Raw genomic sequence first — 9,349 nt, 5'->3', positions numbered from 1 at the left:
TTGTTTGGCGGACACCGTACAGGTATCACACAGGGCCATCATTCTTCTAAGTGGAGAGCCCCGAGGCTAGGACTCAGGATCATGAGCCACACGATGAGAGGAGCCCATGCACCGTTCTGACCAAGGCCCCCACACAAGGTCACCTCCCATAAGGTGGACAGCCCTGCTCTCTACCCGGGCCTCTGAGGGCAAAACAGGGCAAAAACAATCAAGACAAGCTCCTCCTGCAACATCTTTGCTGTTGGTCTTTATTCTCAATGGTTCTCATTTCTAGAACGCCCCTTTTCTGAGCTTATCTGGCAGGGCTGCTGAGGGTTGGCAGCGGGACATGGCACTGCTGAGTCCAGGCCCAGTGTTACCTTGGCAAAGTACTGGCTTTGTTCTGCCAAGGGTCCCCTGCCCTCTCCTAGCAAGTGTCCCACATGCAGGGTTGCTCCTTACCCGTGCCACAGGCTGCTAACATCCTCATGAGCGGGCCTTCAACCTAGAGCTTTCACCGCCCACATCCTCGTGTTCCCACCCAGCCAGACCCACAGCGGCCGTCCAGAACACAGCCACGTGCCTCAGATGGGCAGGGAGGGTGAGGGGCCAGCACCAAAACCCTACGTCACTGCTGCCACCTTGGTCTTTGTTGCATAAATGAACTCCTGCATGTGGAAACAATTTTATGATACCAAGAAATACTAAAATTTAAACTTCAAAAAAATGAGGTATGTATTTTTGAATCTTACGCACCTTGAGAGACCTATGCTTTACCCACAGGGCTCCAGTCAGACAGAAAAGACAGCACAGGACCAGGAAAGTTAAGCAATCTCAACGACAGCCTTTAAACCTCCAGGAATAGGGGCACTTCCAAAGGAGAGACACTTTCTGACCCAAGTTGTCTGAACAAACCCAAATTTTAAACCCACCGAGTATGAAGCCCCAGGGGCCAGGGACGGCCACCCATACTGACCATAAAACCAGAGCCAGAAGCTCCACGGTGTCCTTGTCTGGTTCTCCCTGGTGTCAGTCCTGAGAGGAGGAGCTAAGGAGCACACACTGCCGTCGTGCTGCCTGATACACACCTGTGAGGTCAGAGCACCCCGATGTCCAGAGCACCCCTTACCCCCAGCCCTGAGCTATGGGTACACGGAGCCAGACCTTCCTGTGATGGAAAAGCAGGTGAGTTTCGGTGCTGCGGCCTTCTCCAGGTCTCTGTGGCTGAAACACGGACCCTTCATCTCCGTAAACAGCACATTCCGCACAGCGCACAGCCTAGCTTACTACCGTTGTATGAGTTCCTGGAAGGATATCGTACCATATATTTTTAGTGAAGTACAATTTCTGTTGCAAAGAAGATACCTGAGTTGGGACAGAGCAAGGTGATCGTAACCACAGGGGCAGGGAAGTGGGTGAGAATCGGGGTGCTCCTGCACCATCTTAAGCACAAGCAGGTCTGAAGCAGGAAGACACTCAAACACCTACGATGCATGGAGCAAAATACTTGGATTTTGTGGAATTCATTTCATTTTAACAAAAGTATAGCTATGTAAGAAATGGGAATGTTTATATATATGTGTGTGTGTGTGTGTGTGTGTATACTGTGTATCAATTTACACAATGTTGGGTTTCTTTGTGAAATTCTCTTATGTGCATAGGCCATATTTTGAGCTATCCCCTGCACCTATGATTTTCCTTTACACTTTCCTCTCTCTGATTCTCTTCCTTTTGGGTAATACTCTCTTTTGTACTTTCATATCTTTGTTTGTGTAAGAATCCACATACTAGGAAAAAGCACGCTGCACCTGCCTTCCCGAGTCTGGCCCACGCTGCCTGGCGTGATGCTCCCTGGTTCCATCCACTTTCCTGCATATGACACGATTCAGCGCTTCTTCATGGCTGAGTAATACTGCATTGTGTGTCTGCACCACATTTTCTTTACCCACTCATATGCTGAGGGCACCTAGGCACCATATCTTGGCTGCAATGAACTGTCCTGCAGTGAACAGGGGTATACAGTATCCCCATGGTGTGCTGATTTTGAGTCCTCCTACAGTGTACCGAGGAGCAGCATAGCTGGGTCATACTGCAGTCCTATTGTTACTTCTTGAGGAATCTCCACAGTGATTTCCATAGTGATTATGCTGAGTGTCGTTTTTGCCAAGGGTGTAGAATGATCCTCTCCCCAGTCCTCACTGGTGTTTACTGCTTTTTGTGTTCTGAATGATAACCACTGTGGTAAGAGTGGGATGGAATGTCCATGTAGTTTTGACTGGCATTTCCCTGATGGGTGGCTGAGATGCTAACCATTTTTTCATATATTCATTGGCCACTTCTTTTGACAAGTGTCTTTTCAGTCCATTCAGCCAGCTTTGATTGGATTATTTGGTTTAGTTGGTGATTGAGTTCTAGATGCTACTCCTCTGTCGGAAGAGTGGCTGGCAGAGGTTCCCTCCCCTCTGTAGTCTCTCTTGCCTTTGTTGGTGGTTTCTCAGCTGTACAGAGGTTTTGACATTGATGTTGTTCATCTGCTGGTTCTTGCTGTGATATTTGACGTCACTGCAGTCCCAAGCAGAGAGCTTCCCACACTGGTGTCGTGTGTGTTTCTGCTGTGTTTTCATCTGTAGCACTGATGTTTTAAACTCTGAAGATTTGATGTCACCTGCAGTGGTATGAGGACCACAGGGGGTGACGGGGTAACTCAGGTGACTCCATAACCTCAGCGGAGGAGGACACCAGAGAGGAGCACCAACTCCTGCTGGAATCTCTAAACCTGTCGAATGTGGTCATTTAAAAGGGGTTTGTGCTTTGTCAGTGTTTGCCTGGTTTTCCTCACAATTCATTTCCATTGGAAGCATCCGTCTGTGAAGGAATATAGATGTAGGTGGCCCTCAGAATTGCTCTTCCAGTCGGGAGAAGCCCTCTGCCCTGAGCGCATCTTGTGCCTGCTCAGTGGTCTGTCGGTTCCAGGCCCCTGTGCTCCTCTGGGTCCTCTTAGCGCACATCCCTCGCCCTCCCTTTACCGCAGTAGCAGGCTGCCCCGTATTCCTGTCATGAAGCAGGGGCTTGGTGAGGAGGAACAGGACCACTGCCTGCTGTGGCGTCGGAGGTCTCACTGCAGGCCGGGCTCACGCTGTGGAGAAGCCACCTGGCCACCCGGTAGGTCAGACGTGGGTATGCAGGGAGCCGGTGCCTCTGGCCCATGGGTGGACTGGAGCAGCCCTTCTTGGGCAGCCTCCCAAATACTGCAGTCCTCAGTTGCCCATTTGAGAGTGAAAGGCTAAGAGTAAGAGTGTTTCTCACTTCAGTCCTACAACCCGTCTGAAGATTTGAGTGAGGAGGGGTTTCTCAGGGAGCGGGCACTTAGGAGACGACAGGTTCAGCCCTGTGCTGACAGAACATGCATGTCTGTTTCTACCCATGTGAACAAGATGTGCGTTCCACCAGCCACTCTGTGACTGTCGGCTTGGACTTTTCTACCAGGGGAAGAGGCTTGGACTAGAAATCCGTTAAGATTTTTTCTGAATTCTCCGAAAATTCAATGAAAAAAAATTGAGGGAGAGAAATGGGTAGTGTGGGCCGCACTGCCCAGGGGACAAGAACCCAAGTTAGCAGAGACTCAGCAGAGACAAACAGCCGGGATGTGAGTGTCTTTCCACGATGAGGTGGCGCCTGTGTGGTTCCTGATTGCGCCCCTCAGGAGGGTCCACGGCCTCTTCCAGGAAAGAGTGGTCACCACTTCCCACGGGGAGGGGGAGGGGCAGGGACGGCCACACGCACAGCCGCGCGGGGCGGTGGGAGCGGCAGGGGTGTGGGGAAATGCAGATAATGAGGGTCTTCAGAACCTTCTGTTTAAATTCACTCTTGATTGATTGTTAAGGAATAAAGGAAAGATTCCATTGCCCACAGCTAGGCGCCAATCTGAGAGACTCATCTACCCCGCATCTTTCGTCTTAGCTGGGTTCACAGATTTTAATAACTTGCAGATGATTCGTTCGAATGCAACAGTGTGGGGTCATCTTGTGCAGAGCTGAGCAGAAAGGAAGGGAGAAGGGAGAAATGGGATCAGTTGTGACGCTCAGAACTATGCAGAGGGAGAGCGAAAGAGAAAGAGAGGTGCGTAGAGGCACACACAAAGCTGCGACTGATATGCACAGATGGAAGAGGCAATACGATCGCATTAACTGACACGATCGCATTAACTGACCAGTTGCTACCAGTGCAGGCTGAAAAGTAAAAAACAACAGAGAAACGATAAAAAGGTAAAACAGAGAGAAATTGCCAACCATCTCAAGTATCATTTTAAATATCAATGGTCAAAGCATGGGCATTAAAAGACATTTTTGGAGGGAACAATAATCATAATGACTCAATTATATATTTTCCACAGGAAAGCCACTGTAAGTATGGTGACACACAGAGATTACAAGTGCATCGGGGGGAGCTGTAACCATGCCTAAGCTCCCTGGGAAGTAGGGCAGGGCTGTGAATTTCAGTTCCAGAGATTTCAGAACAAGTGACATGGAAAAGAGAGGATCATCCACAGCGCAGGGAAGAAGGGAAGCAGCCGGCTTTACATGACAGCTCTTGAATTCTAGTAGTTCTCAAAAACTCAGTCATGTAAGGAAAATGCTGAATAAAAGGAAATGTATTTTCTAAAGAAACCCAAAGGAGAATTTCCAAATTCCTCTAGAATCACTGTTCAGAACAAGGGTCCTACTGCCTTTCTCCCCAGTTTGCAAGAGAAGGTGAGAGCATATTCCTCCCTCCCTGGCACGTGGTCCCTTGCTAGCCCTGGGCATCCAGGCCAGGAAGCCAGGCCAGGGAAAAGACTCCCAGCAGGGGCAGCCGTGCTGATGGGGTGTGAGCAGTTGCAAGGATGCTGTGAGGTCCAGATTCCTTACTTATCACTACTCACCCATGGTTCTTTTGTGTCCTCTTCCCTGGCACCTCCTGTGTGTCAGCGGCATGCCGTGTCCCACTAGGGACAGACAGTCCTGGGAGTTCTCTACCTCCTGAGTCTCAGCAGTAGCTGCCTGCACCCCGCCTTACCAGTGCAGCTCTACCAACACTCCATGCTGCTCCTTCTGCAGCCTGGGTTGCGGCGTACCCTGCTCCTGCCATTCCTGACATCAGCACAGACCACATTTAGATGTGGAAGGGTCTCCACAGGGGCTTGAATCTTTTGTGTCTTCAAATGTGTCCGCACACCCAGGTCTGCTCTATCATTCACGGGATGGAGAAGGCTCTCCCGCACTGTGTGTCCTTCCTCGCTAGGAAATCGCAGCCACACAGCTGCATTTAGCGGCACAGGTTCAGAGTCAGTGGAATCAGCGATGCCCCAGGTACGTGCCATTTGAAAATAGAAACTTTCAAGAGCAGATGTGGATGGAGCTGCCAGCTATTGGCCAAGGGTCGTGTGTCCCACAGCTGCAGACAGCCCAGTTCGAGACGGCCACCCTCTGTGCATTGTGCTGGTTCTGCACACTGTTACTGCCAGAGATCCCGCAATTGGGTCACATTAAAATGCGAGCAGGATGTTCAGCCCTGGAAGGGGGCCAGGCAATCACGGCAAACCGCTTCTCAGCAATTCCTACTAGATGGGAGAGTTCTGAGCCAAGCAGCACTGTGGGCCCCAGGAGAAATCAGTGTCCACCCCGTGGGTGGGGGCAGGCGCCTCTACACTAGGTTGCAAGTGCGTTTCAGGACCAAGTCAAGGCATCGCTGTGCTCTTTGGCATCCATCTGCGGCACTCTGTCAGAGGAAACATGGTAGGGTGATCTTAGATTCCACATAAGAGGAATGATTTTCTGCTTTTCACAAATGCTAGGGCTCTCCAGGTACTGTCCAGAAGCCTGTTCTCCAGACAGAAGAGCCTCATGCTACCCAAAGTAAAATCTGCCCCTGCTTACCTCTGCCACATGGCAAGGCATCGGATTTTTATTTCTACAACCGAGAAAACTTAACAGAAAATGAGAAAGATGGACAAGAGGGAGAGACAGACCTGAGGCTCAGGACCCCAGTATTCACCTCGCCAGCAGCCCACCCGGGAGTCGGGTGCTTGACCACAACTGACCCATCATAGAGAAGACATTTTCCTCGAATCGTGTCTTTTACAGAACTCTAATAAAACAACAAATATGTATTGAGGATTATTTAGCACAGAAACTGTTACAAAATCCAGTTCCAAAAAAGTTTCAGAAATCCCTGAGCTGATCAGAGTCATTTTTGAAAGAACTCTTAGGCCCACATCTAAATATAGCAAAGTGCGCTGTGACCATTTACAAATGTCAATTTCAGTATTTAGAAGTATGAATCTCAATTTATAATAAAGGGGGATTGCAAGAAACATCCCAAGTTGCCGGCTCATGTCAGTGTCTGCCAATTATTAATGGTTGAGGGGTAACTCTTTTGAATTATGGCATTTGGACAAATTGTGTTTTGTAACCTAAATATTCAAGAGTTAGACAAATTTAGAAATGACGTAAACTTTTGGCGTTAGCTAGAAGAAGTCATGCTAAACTCCACGGTGAAATGAGATTTAACCAAATGCGTTACTAGCATGTGTTTCAGATCCAGGGAGGGGAGGTGTGGGTGCTCATGGGCTAAGCTCTCCGCTCTCAGGACTGGGGCACACATGTACCGAAGGGGTCCCCCAGTTCCCTGGGAAGGGACAGAGGTGTGCCAGGGTTTGCACCTCCTGCAACTCTGGGGGTGCCGTGGCAGTTGCCGGGCTTGCTTTGGCCTCTGCAGTCTGCAGTGCCTCCGGTTTGTGTCCCATCCTTTCTTTGAAGGAGCCTCAGTTTCTTCTCAGTTGCTGTGCAAACTTCGTTCAGATTCCTAGGACCTCCCCAAGACCCTCCCACATAGAAATCCTGGTGCTGTTCCTGACTGAAATGCGCCATTTCCACAGGTGAGAACTCATGACCTAGTTCCAGATGATTCATCTTTTCATGCCTCAGTTTCCGCAGCCGTGTACATGATAGGTTTATTGTTTTGGGAAAGATAAAAGCATAAGTTAAGTATGTACAAAGCCATTCAGCACAGTGGCTTGTGTTCAAAGTGCTGGGTATTGTCAAAATTACTATTTTCATCTTTGTTGGGAAAGTAAAGCTTCTTAGAGGGAACAGATGTGGTGGAGTGCAGGTGTCTCATTATTTTCTCCTCACTCCTCACAAAATACGTGACACGCGCAATGTAAGGGAGGAGGGCTTGTTTGGGCTCACTCCTCAGCCCGTAGTTGGCTGGCTGCAAGGCGGGACGGCTGAGCAAAGGGCCTGGAGAGGGAGCATCTTGTGCCGTGGAGGACAAGAAGCAGAAGGTGGAAGGAGGAGCTGGGGCGGGAGGTAAAGGCTTCCGGACCGCACCCCTCCTCACCTGCGTCTCCCATCCAGACCCCAGCGCCTAACAGCAAGTCAGCCATAAGTCCTGTTACCCAGTCTTCCCAAAATGCCGCCTCTGAGTCCACAAGGCTGTTGGATTCCTGGTACCAGTGAGAGAGCTGGGACAGCAGCCTGCACACTCAGCTGTCCTCTCCGGAGACCTGCACGGGAGCTCCCTGGAGTCTTCACCCGTCACCTATGTTCCTTTACCCCTGGGTTTCCTACCACTGGTGGGTGGACGGACGTGACACCTTCCTGTGCCAGGGGCTCCTGTTTGTGCTCCCAGCAGGGCTTGGAGGAGCTGTGGCCCCCCCAGTGAACAGAGCAGAGCTTGGAGAGCACAGCTTGCAGCCCAGCACAGGGGCTGTGCCTGACGACTTCGACACTGACCCAGGGCGGAGGTTGGTCTCTTTACCAAGCTGGGGCTTGGATGGCTTCTGGGCCGCTCAGGAGCTGCTCTGAGGAGGACCGAAAACGTCTCAGGTGACCTGGGGCTGCCTAGCCGTGAGCCTGCCGTCAGCCTTCTGTGGCACCTACTCGGACCGGTTCATTCCCGTCCTTGGCCACTTCCTGGCTGAGGTCCTGCACCAGGCTGGCCGCTGAGTCCTGAATTTGCATAAGTAACTGAGTTCAAGGCCATGCTGTAATGGAAGAAATAGAAGTAAATATACAGTGAAGATAAGATCACCGCTTTATATGAGAAAATGTATGCAAATTACTCTGAAACCAAGAGGGAGCGGTTGAATCCACAGTGCTTGTATGGAGGGCAGCTCGTGCCAGGAGCTCACGAGGTGGGCACCTGAGGTCTCCAGAGCCCTGGGGGCCGCGACCTTCCCACAGGCCTGAACAGCACTGAGGGTTGAGAAAGAAAACCCAGAGGCCAGGTAGAAGGCGGTTTTGCGGTCTAAAGCCTGAGACCGTGGGAGGGAACTTGCCTGTTGCACCATGTGAGGCTGATGCAGTCCGGAAGGTCTGTGAGACAAAGAGAAGTAGAAATTCACCCTCTACACACCAAACATCTCCGCAGCCATCCTCCCTCGGCGTGCCTGGCACACCTACTCGCCGTGGTGTGAGGTGCAGAATGGTGGCCTGCGAACTAAATTGTTCAATATAGAAACTGTAGAATACGGACACGTTGTGAAAAACAGGTCAGTAGGGGTCTATCCTGATGATACATCAGGGGGCTGTAAAATCCCTAAAAGAATAATTCCAAGTGTCTAATGAGAAACTCTTTGGGCCAGGGATGGCAACCACACACTCCAGTTTTAATTGTAAACTGTTTACACAGTAATACTTTATTCACGTAAACGTGCAGGAGAAAAGCCCTTACAGAAGCCAAGAGTTTCCTGTAGCAAATCATTTCAGGGATGTTAACGGAGTAAGTCTGGGATGCATTCAGGAGAAATGTATTTTCCACTTCCCAAAGCTAAATCATAAACCCTGCCTTTTGACACTGGAGAGGTACAGAAGCGAAGGGAGGCCGCCACTCCTCATACAGTTCACCTAATTTCTCCTCCTTTAATCGCCAAGCCACTCGGTTTTAGTTTTACACTTATCACGATTCAGTTTCACCAGCTGTAAGAGCATGGGTAAATGACGGAGAAACAGAGGACTTTGCTACAAGATTAACGTACACCTTTACCCCTGATGCGCCTCCAGGTTAGATACCGGACAAAGACCTTCCACCAGATGGGAATGTATCAGTTATTTTCCTTTTCTCTCTCTTCCTGGCCCTGACTTTAAACGCTAGATTTTGGAGTAAGCGATGTTAAGTTTCACTGAAAAACAGGGACTGTTCTTTTTGTTCCATTTCATAGGGCACAGAAGCAGCCCACGTGTACCTTGGGTTTTTTTTTTAAGATTTTGCCTCAGTGCTTAAATTGAAAACAGTGAACTTTGGAAGCAGACACAGCTCATCAGATATATTCTTACTGACAGCTACAAGAAGTTTCCCAGGGAATAGAACAGATCAGCTGTGAGTCGAT

The sequence above is a fragment of the Chinchilla lanigera genome, unplaced genomic scaffold, assembly GCF_000276665.1.
Source record: "Chinchilla lanigera isolate Chin_1 unplaced genomic scaffold, ChiLan1.0 scaffold00010, whole genome shotgun sequence".
Lineage (NCBI taxonomy): Eukaryota > Metazoa > Chordata > Mammalia > Rodentia > Chinchillidae > Chinchilla > Chinchilla lanigera.
The sequence above is the reverse complement of the archived record's forward strand: the minus strand, read 5'-3'. Positions refer to the sequence as shown.